The sequence below is a fragment of the Neovison vison genome, chromosome 11, assembly GCF_020171115.1.
Source record: "Neovison vison isolate M4711 chromosome 11, ASM_NN_V1, whole genome shotgun sequence".
Classification (NCBI taxonomy): domain Eukaryota; kingdom Metazoa; phylum Chordata; class Mammalia; order Carnivora; family Mustelidae; genus Neogale; species Neogale vison.
In genome coordinates, this window is record NC_058101.1 from 176511864 (window position 1) to 176522304 (window position 10441).

Consider the following 10441-nt stretch of genomic DNA (forward strand, 5'->3'; position numbering starts at 1 on the left):
CTGCTTCCCTCATGGGCTTGAGTTTTATTTTTCAAAACGCGGACTTTGGAAACGCATTCAGGGATGACGTGAGGGTCGTAAGTGCATCTTCTGCAGATGGGCTATTTGCTGGTGAAGTCCTTGGCAATGTTAATAGTCCACGTCGTAGTTTTCTGGGACAATGACTGAATTACTGTGGGGCAGGAAAACAGAAAATGGTAATTTGCCATTTGTTTGCTGGCAGACAGTTGCCTGTTTTAACCGTATCTACCTCGGAATTTATAATTTGAGCCTCAGGTCAAAATAAACATACGTGCACGCACGAAGAGGAAAAAGAAAGGTATCTAAATTCTTCAATCATAGATAACTTTGTTTCTTAGAAAACTCTTTGGTTTAGGAAACTAAATGAAAAGGTAAATATGGAATGGGTGTGTCTGTGTGTTCTTCTGCCTCAGTATGGTTTTGTAATTGAAGTGTTAGGCCAAAAAAAAGAAAAAAAAAAAAGAAAGAAATCACAGATATGAAATGATCCTGAAACAAAAACTTTATTTGCCCATTATTTATTTATTCCATTGTGTATAACTTAGCTTAGGATGATCTGGCTAGTAAAAGATGATATGCAAACCTTTTTTTCCCATCAGTATGACATTCACACATGGGAAGGGAATAACTTGGTAAGAGCATTAATTTTCTGGATAAATATGCATGTTGTGACTTGCATAATTTCAGTTTGCAAGGACTTTTTTGCCAGACAATTCTTAAGTACCCCTTCCATAGAACACTTACGCTTACATTCCTTACATATTTATGCACAAAATTAAATGATTGTTTTCTCAGTTTATAAACGGAAAAAGTAAAAAGAAATGGAGAAGGCTAGCCTCATATATATGTGTGTGTGTGTGTGTGTGCGCGCGCGCGCGCGCGCGTGTGTGTGTATTCCTATGTAATGATTTTCCTGAATCTAATTTTAGTGTCTATTTATCAAGAAAATATTGGTATAGGTAACAAATGATAACAGAAGGAATTTAACTTAAAAATAGCCAATTCTGAAAAACAATCTGAGGGGTTTGAAGTGGCGGAGGGGTGGGAGGTTGGGGTACCAGGTGGTGGGTATTATAGAGGGCACGGCTTGCATGGAGCACTGGGTGTGGTGAAAAAATAATGAATAATGTTTTTCTGAAAATAAATAAATTGAGGGAAAAAAAAATAGCCAATTCTTCTGGGTGCCTGAGTGGATCAGTGGGTTAAAGCCTCTGCCCTCGGCTTAGGTCATGATCCCAGGGTCCTGGGATGGAGCCCCGCATCGGCTCTCTGCTCAGCAGGGAGCCTGCTTCCCTCTCTCTCTCTGCCTGCCTCTGCCTGCTTGTGATCTCTATCAGATAAATAAATAAAATATTTTTTAAAAAATAGCCAATTCTGCATATTTCACTGTAGTATTTAATAGGATAATCATTTAGTTTGGTTGCAATCTATGTTGTATAGTGTATTTATTTAATTTGTTTGAATGTTTCTATGTATCTTAAAGTTAGTATTTTTATCTTTTTTGCCAAATTATATGGAAACTGATGGGATTCACATATGAAAATTATGTTGCTCTTAAACTTTCTTCGTGATTGTCTATAACCTGATAAAACTTTTGAAGTCTAGTATGCCACTAGGGATGGTAAGTATTAAAAGATTGTTCATGGTTCTACTAAAAATCTCTGTCATTCAGTCAGGTAACCAAAAAGAAAAATATGTATTTATTATCTAAATTCATTATTGTGTTTGCACTGTTGTTATTGGCTGTTCATTTTTTTGCTGGGCATAATTTACAGGCACTCACATCATCCAAATTTAATTCAATAATTATTTTTTACATGCTTAGTATAAGGCTGAAACCAGACAGATACCAAAATATGTGTGACAACCTCCCTGTCTCCCAGTACCTCAGAAAGTAACAAAAAACTGAACATGTACAAGAGATGCCACAGCTAGAAATTTAAAAATTTGTATTAGAGGGATATTCAAAATTCTCTGGGAATACAGCTAATATAATTTTGTTTTCTTTATAGATATCAAAGTGAACCTGTGAGCCATATAGATTTATATGGATGTTAGTGAATTTTAGGACTTTATTCTTAAATAACTTAAATTCATCCAAGAGCTTTAGTGCAAATAAATGATGGATTTTTGTGTTAGAATGGTAACATAATAGTTTGGGGGTGGTGGGATTGAAATAATGAGGACTAGAAACAATAGGTTCATTGAAGGGAATTTTACATAGGTTAGGCCAAAAATGTCTACAAACTCAGGATTAGAGTGGGAAGAGAAACGAAAGTAGTAAAAATACCTGAGAGATATTTAGGAAGAAAAATCAGCTTGTTGAATAATTTAATGTGAAGGTTGATGAAATGTTTGAAAAGACTAAGCCACAGAACTTAGAGGGGCACCAATTTTATTTTATTTTTTTATGGCCTTACCTATAATTTTCAGAAAATTATCTTCAATTATCATTTTTTGTTTATATTTAAATTTAACTTTTATTTAAACTAAGTCCCAGTTAGTTAACATACACTGTAACATTAGTTTCAGATGTATAATATAGCGATTCAACACTTTCACACGATACCCAGTCCTTACCACAAGTGCTTTCCCTAATCTCCATCACCTATTTAACCTATCACCCCCATTCCCCACATTATGGAAATTGATGGGAAGTGAAATGGATTTCTTGGATAACAGCCTATTATAAGAGATACTTTTAATTTGACAGCCTTATATGACGTGAATGAAAACTGCTGTTTTAAAGTGGTTTGTTATGTTCCATGGATGAAACTGGTCTTACCGAATGCAGAGATGAACGCTATATGGTTTTATTACAGATTTAATCATAAATCATTTTTTATGAATGAGTGAAAATAGTGTTTGTAAAGGTTAATAAATTTCTTGACAAAAATGCAAAAAAAAAAAAAAAAACCCATCACCTATGGCTAAGAGTCTCTTTCTTGCCTTGCCTCTCTCTTTTTTCCCCTCTGCTCATTTGTTTTGTTTCTTAAATTCCACATACAAGTAAAAGCATATGGTATTTCTTGTCCACAGATTGACTTATTTCACTTAGCAATATGCTCTTTAGTACCATCCATGTCATTGCAAATGACAAGATTTCACTCTTTTTAATGGCTGAGTAATATTCCAAGACCACTCTTCTTTATCTATTCATCAGTCAATGGCAAGCTGTTTCCATAGCTTGGCTATTATAAATAATGCTGCTTTAACATTAGGGTACCATTAATTCCTTTGAATTCGTATTTTTGTATTCTTTGGGTAAATACTTAGTATGTAATTTCTAGATCATAAAGTACTTCAACGCTTACTTTTTTGAGGAACCTCCATAGTGTTTCCCAGAGTAGCTGCACCAGTTTGCATTCCCACCAGCAGTGCAAGAGGGTTTGCTTTCTCCACATCCTTGCACAAGAAATACCCATTGTTTCTTGTGCTATTGATTTTTGCCATTCTAACTGGTGTGAGGTGATATCTAACTGTAGTTTCGATTTGCATTTCCCTAATGATCTTTGATGTTGAGCATCTTTTCATGTGTCTGTTGGCCATCTATCTGTATGTCTTCTTTGTAAAAGTGTCTATTTGTGTCTTCTGCCCATTTTTTTAATTAGATTCTTCATTCTTAGGGTGTTGAGTGGTATAATTTATACATTTTAGATACTAATCCTTTATCAGATATGTAATTAGCAAATATCTTCTCCCATTCCATAGGTTGCCTTTTAGTTTTGTTGACTGTTTCTTTCACTGTGCAGAAGCTTTTTATATTGATGTATTCCCTTTAGTTTATTCTTGCTTTTGTTTCCCTTGCCTCAGGAAACATACCTAGAAAGATGTTATTAAGGCCAAAGTCAAAGAAGTCACTGCCTATGTTCTTCTGTAGGATTTTAATGGTTTCCTGTCTCAAATTCAGGTCCTTAGTCCATTTTGAATTTATTTTTCTGTGTGGTGTAAGAAAGTACTCCAGTTTCATTCTTATGCATGTTGCTGTCTTGTTTTCCCAACACTATTTGTTGAAGAGACTGTCTTTTCCCCATTGGATGTTTTTTCCTGCTTGGTTGAAGATTAATTGACCAGATAGTTGTGATTTAATTTCTTGGTTTTCTATTGTGTTCATTGGTCTATGTGTCTATTTTTCTGCAAGTACTATATACCCTCTTGATGACTACAGCTTTGTGATATAACTTGAAGTCCAGAATTGTGATACTTCAGTTTTGTTTTTCTTTTTCCGGTTTGCTTTGGCTATTCAGGGTCTTTTGTAGTTCCATACAAATTTCAGGATAGTTTGTTCTAGCTCTTGAAAAATGCTGTTGGTATTTTTATAGGGATTGCATTAAATGTGTAGTTTTCTTTGGGTAATGTAGACATTTTAACAATATTTGTTATTTCAATCCATGAGCAAGGAATGTCTTTCCATTCCTTTGTGACATCTTCAATTACTTTAATCAGTTTTAAAATTTTAAGAGTACAGGTCTTTCACCTCTTTGATTAGGTTTATTCCTAGGTGTCTGATGGTTTTTGATGCAGTTGTAAATGGGACTAATTATATTCTTTTTCTGCTTCTTCATTATTGATATATAGAAATACAACAGATTTCTGTATGTTGATTTTGTATTTTGCAATTTTACTAAATTTGTTGATCAGTTCTAGCAATTTTTTGATGGACTCTTTAGGATTCTCTACATACAGTATCTTGTCATCTGGAAATAGTGAAAGTTTTACTTCTTCCTTGCTGACTTGGATGCCTTTTATTTCTTTTTGTTTTCTGATTGCTGAGGCTAGGACTTGCAGTACTATGTTAAATAACAGTTGTGAGAGAGGACATTCTTGTCTTATTCCTGACTATTGAGGAAAAGTTCTGTTTTTCCCCATTAAGAGTGATATTAGCAGTGGATCTTTCAGGGATGGCCTTTATTATGTTGAGGTATGTTCTGTCTAAACCTCCTTTGTTCAGGGTTTTTATCATGAATGGATATAGTACTTTGTCAGATATTTTTTCTGTATCTATTAAGAGGACCATATGGTTCTTAGCCTTTTACTAATATGGTATTTCACATTAATTGATTTGTGAATATTAAACTACCCTTGCAGCCCAGGAATAAATCCTACTTGATCACGGTGAATGTTTTTTTTTAATGTATTGTTTTTGCATCCATTTTCATCAGGGGTATTGGCATGTAGTTCTCTTTTTTAGTGGAGTCTTTTTCTGGTTTAGGAATCAGGCATTATGCTGGCCTCATAACATGAAGTTGGAATTTTCCTTCCTCTTCTATTTTTTGGAATTGTTTGAGAAGAACAGACATTAACACTTCTTTAAATGTTTGATAGAATTCCTCTGTGAAGCTCTCTGGCCTTGGACTTTTATTTATTGGGAGGTTTTTGATTACTTGATTTAATTTCTTTGCTGGTTATTGGTCTATTCAAGTTTCCTATCCTTGTTTCTGTTTTGGTAGCTTATAGGTTTCTCGGAATTTATCCATTTCCTACAGTTTGTCCAATTTGTTGGCATATAGTTTTTATAATATTTTCTTATAATTGGGAGCACCTGGGTGGCTCAGTCTTTTAAGTGACTGACTCTTGGTTTTAGCTCAGGTCATGATCTACAGGTAATGAAATTGAGCACCATGTCACATTCTGTGCTCCGGGTGGAGTATGCTTGAGATTCTCTCCCTCTCCCCCAACTCTACCCCTCCCCCAACTCATACCTGTCTTTCTCCAAAATAGATAATTAAATAATCTTTAAATCTTTAAAAAATGTCTTTAAAAAATAATCTTTAAAAAAATTCTCTTGTAATTGTATTTCTGTGGTGTTGGTTGTTACTTCTCTTCTCTCATTTGTGATTTTATATATTTGGGGCCTTTCTCTTCTCTTTCTTTTTTTTTAAGATTTTATTTATTTATTGGAGAGATAGAGAGAACACAGGGTGAGAAGGGGCAAAGGAGAGGGTAAAAGTCTCAAGCAGACTCCAGGCTGAGCATGGAACCCAGTGCAGAGCTTGATCTCATGCTCCTGAGATCATGACCTGAGCTGAAACCAAGAGCCAGATGTTTAACCACCCGAGCTGCCCTGGAACCCCTCTTTTCTTTTTGATAAGCCTGGTAAGAGGTTTATAAATTTTATTAATTTTTTCCAAAGACCAGTTCCAGGCTTCATTGAACTACTCTATTGTTTTCTTTAGTTTCTCTATTATTTATTCTGCTCTAATTATTATTTTTTTTCCTTCTGCTGGCTTTAGGATAACTCCTTTAGGTATAAGGCTAGGTTGTTTGTTTGAGATTTTTCTTGCTTCTTAAGGTAGGCCTGTATCACTATCCCTCTTAGACCATTTTGCTGCATTTCAAAGGTTTTGGACTACAGTGTTTTCATTTTCATTTTTTCCATGTACTTTTTTTATTTCACTGTTTAGTAGTATGTTGTTTAACCTCCATACATTTGTGGTCTTCCCAGATTTTTTCTTGTGGTTGACTTCTAGTTTCATAGCATTGTGCTCAGAAAAGATGCATACAACTGTTATATCTTCATGTTGGATTGTCTCTTTTATGTTTATAAAGGGCCCTTCTTTATCTCTTGTTACAGTCTTTGTTTTAAAGTCTAGTTTTTATGAGATAAGTGTTGTTACTTGAGCTTACTTTTGACATCAATTTGCATGATAAATGTTTCTCCATCCTCTCATTTTCAATCTTTAGGGTCTTTAGGTCTAAAATGAATCTCTTGTAGATAGCATATAGATGGGTCTTGTTAGTTTGTTTTTTTTAATCCATTCTGACACCCTATATCTTCTGACTAGAGAATTTAATCTCTATATTCAAAGTAACTGTTGATAGATATGCATTTATTACCATTTCATTCTTGTTTTGTCATTATGTCTAGAGTTATCACTTTGACCTCTCCTTTCCACTGAATTATCTATAATATTTCTTGCTGGGTTGGTTTAGAGAAAGTAGTTGAAGCATACCAGTATAAGAAATCATCAAATTACTGGGGAAGAAAGCAAGAGAGTAAAAAAGAAACAAAGAATATGTCTTCTGTGTATTTACATTTTTGTGTGTGTGTTCTCTTCAATTTCTTTCAACAATGTCATATGGTTGCATCTCTACCAATAACAAATGTGTGAAAATAGATATTAAAATGCATTTTAGTTTATAATTTCTAGGAAAATTAATATGTTCTTTGACATCTATATGCAGGAAATTTTAAAATGCTGATTAAAGAAATAAAATCTAAATAAATGGAAAGATGTGTTCATGAGTGGGAACATTTAACATAGTAAAGAGGTAAAGATCCATACTACCCAAAGTGCGCTACAGATTCAACACAATTCCTATCAAAATTCTAATGCTGTTTTTTGGTTTTTTTTTGGTTTTTTTTTTTACAAACATAGAAAAAACAATCCTAAAATTCATATAGAACCAAAAATGACCTTTAGGAGCCAAAGCAATCTTGAGAAATAGGAACAAAGCAGGAGGCCTCATGCTTCCTGATTTGAAAACATTAAAAAGCTACAGTAATTGAACAATATGCTACTGGCATAAAGACAGACACATAAACCAACAATACAGAAGAAAGAGCGCAGAAGTCATCTCACACATATACAGTCAACTAATCTTTGGAAAAAGAACCAAGAATACTCAATGTTATAAAGATAGTATCATCAATAAATAGTGTTTGGAAAACTGGATACCTACAAATACTTAAATACTTAATTGCAAGAGCTGAAATTGTATGCTTCTAACTTCATAACAGCAGTCCTGGCTATGACACCAAAAGCACAGTCAACAAAAGCAAAAATAAACAAGTGAGACTATATTAAACTAACAAGCTTTGAAAGAAAGGAATGAAGGAAGGAAGGAGAAAGAAGGGATGGAGGGATGAAGGGGAAAGAAAGAAAAGGTGAATTACAAAGTGAGAGAAAATATTTGTGAACTCTGTATCTGATAAAGGATTAATATCTAAAATTTTCAAGAATCTCTTATAACTCAGTAGCAAAATAGTGAAACTTAGCATCAGAAATCATCAGAAAAGGTAAATAAAAACCTCAATGCTACTTCACATGCATTTGGTGGTCATTACAAAAAAGGAAAAAAAAAAGGACCTGGCAAATAATGAGTGGTGATGAGAATGTGGAGAAATTAAAACCCCATTACACACTTTTGGTGGGAATGTAAAGTAGTGCAGCTGCTATGGAAAACTGGGGAATTTCCTCAGATTAAAAATTGAACAACTATATGGCCCAGCCATCCCCTCCCTTTCCAGGTTATTTATTCAAAGCAATTGAAATCAGGATCTCAAATAGATACTTGCATTCCATTTTCATTGCAGCAATATTCATAAGGGTAAAGTAATGGTACAATCTACATGTCTGTCAACAGATTAATGGATTAAGAAACTGTGATATATACATATAATGGAGTACTATTTAGCCATAAAATAGAAAGAAATTCTGTCACATGGTACAACATGGATCAATCTTGAGCACATTATGCTAACTGAAATTAGCAAATCACAGAAGGACATATACTGCATGGTTACAGTTATGTATCAGGTTTCTACAGTAGTCAAACTCAGAAGGACAAAGTAGAATGGTGGTGGCTGTTGCCAGGGGTGGTTGTTGCCAGGGCTCAATGAGTTGCTGCTTATTGGATTTATAATTTCAGTCATGCAAAATAATCTCTGGATATCTGTATATAACATTGGCTTCTGGTTAACAATACTGTCCACTAAGAATTTTGAGAGGCCAGATTTTAAGTTATGTGTTTTTTACCACAATAAAAAAAAAAAATGTTGAAGTCCTAACCCTTGATACCTATTGTTCATTCTAAATCCCACTCCTATTCATCTATCTCCTGGAAAATCTCCATGGCTTCCTGATGATATAACTAAAACTTTATCTTGAAGTGCCAGCACCCTTAATAATCAAGTGTTTCTTATTCCAGCATTGTTGGACATGTCCAATCACAGTTACAATGGGACACACTCTGGTCTATTTCACATGGGCTCCACCCATATTCCCCCCGGCCTCCCCCTTGGGTAAAAACACTCCCAATTCTTACCGCTAATCAGAATCTATTCTCCCTGACAGTATAATGACTCTTATTTTTTGGTTGTTTGTTTTTTTGTCACTGGCAACAAGTTAAAAGTGCCCTGTTAGCAGCTATCCTTGTATTTTAATTAGAAAGTTAGAACTTTGCTATTTCTTCTGGAAAGAGCCTACCTCCTTTGGCCTCCTACCCAAAAATCCCAGAATGTGAGGCAGAAGCCAAAAAGTCCCCCATTTGGGCATTGGGAGAAAAGGTAGGTAGAGCCACTCCTACTTCCACCCCTATATTCACATTCTATAGTCTTTCCTATTAGTGACAAATTAGGAATTCTGGATTAATAAATATATTGCATCCAAATGATTTTGTATTAGTCATGGGTCTTTTCAGAAACCAAACTAATAAGATATCTATATACCTGCATAAAGATACATGGATTTTATTTTTATTTAAAATTTTTTTATTTATTCATTTTTTTTCCAATTTATTATTTTCAGAAAAACATTATTCATTATTTTTCACCACACCCAGTGCTCCATGCAAGCCGTGCCCTCTATAATACCCACCACCTGGTACCCCTACCTCCCACCCCCCTGCCACTTCAAACCCCTCAGACTGTTTTTCAGAGTCCATAGTCTCTCATGGTTCACCTCCCCTTCCAATTTACCCAAATTCCCTACTCCTCTCTAATGCCCCTTGTCCTCCATGCTATTTGTTATGCTCCACAAATAAGTGAAACCATATGATGATTGACTCTCTCTGCTTGACTTATTTCACTCAGCATAATCTCTTCCAGTCCCGTCCATGTTGCTACAAAAGTTGGGTATTCATCGTTTCTGATGGAGGCATAATACTCCATAGTGTATATGGACCACGCCTTCCTTATCCATTCATCCGTTGAAGGGCACCTTGGTTCTTTCCATAGTTTGGCGACTGTGGCCATTGCTGCTATAAACATTGGGGTACAGATGGCCCTTCTTTTCACGACATCTGTGTCTTTGGGGTAAATACCCAGGAGTGCAATTGCAGGGTCAGAGGTAAGCTCTATTTTTAATTTCTTGAGGAATCTCCACACTGTTCTCCAAAGAGGCTGCACCAACTTGCATTCCCACCAACAGTGTAAGAGGGTTCCCCTTTCTCCACATCCTCTCCAACACATGTTGTTTCCTGTTTTGTTAATTTTGGCCATTCTAACTGGTGTAAGGTGATATCTCAAGGTGGTTTTAATTTGAATCTCCCTGAGGGCTAATGATGATGAGCATTTTTTCATGTGTCTGATAGCCATTTGTATGTCTTGATTGGAGAAGTGTCTGTTCATATCTTCTGCCCATTTTTTGATGTGTTTGTCTGTTTCGTGTGGGTTGAGTTTGAGGAGTTCATTATAGAT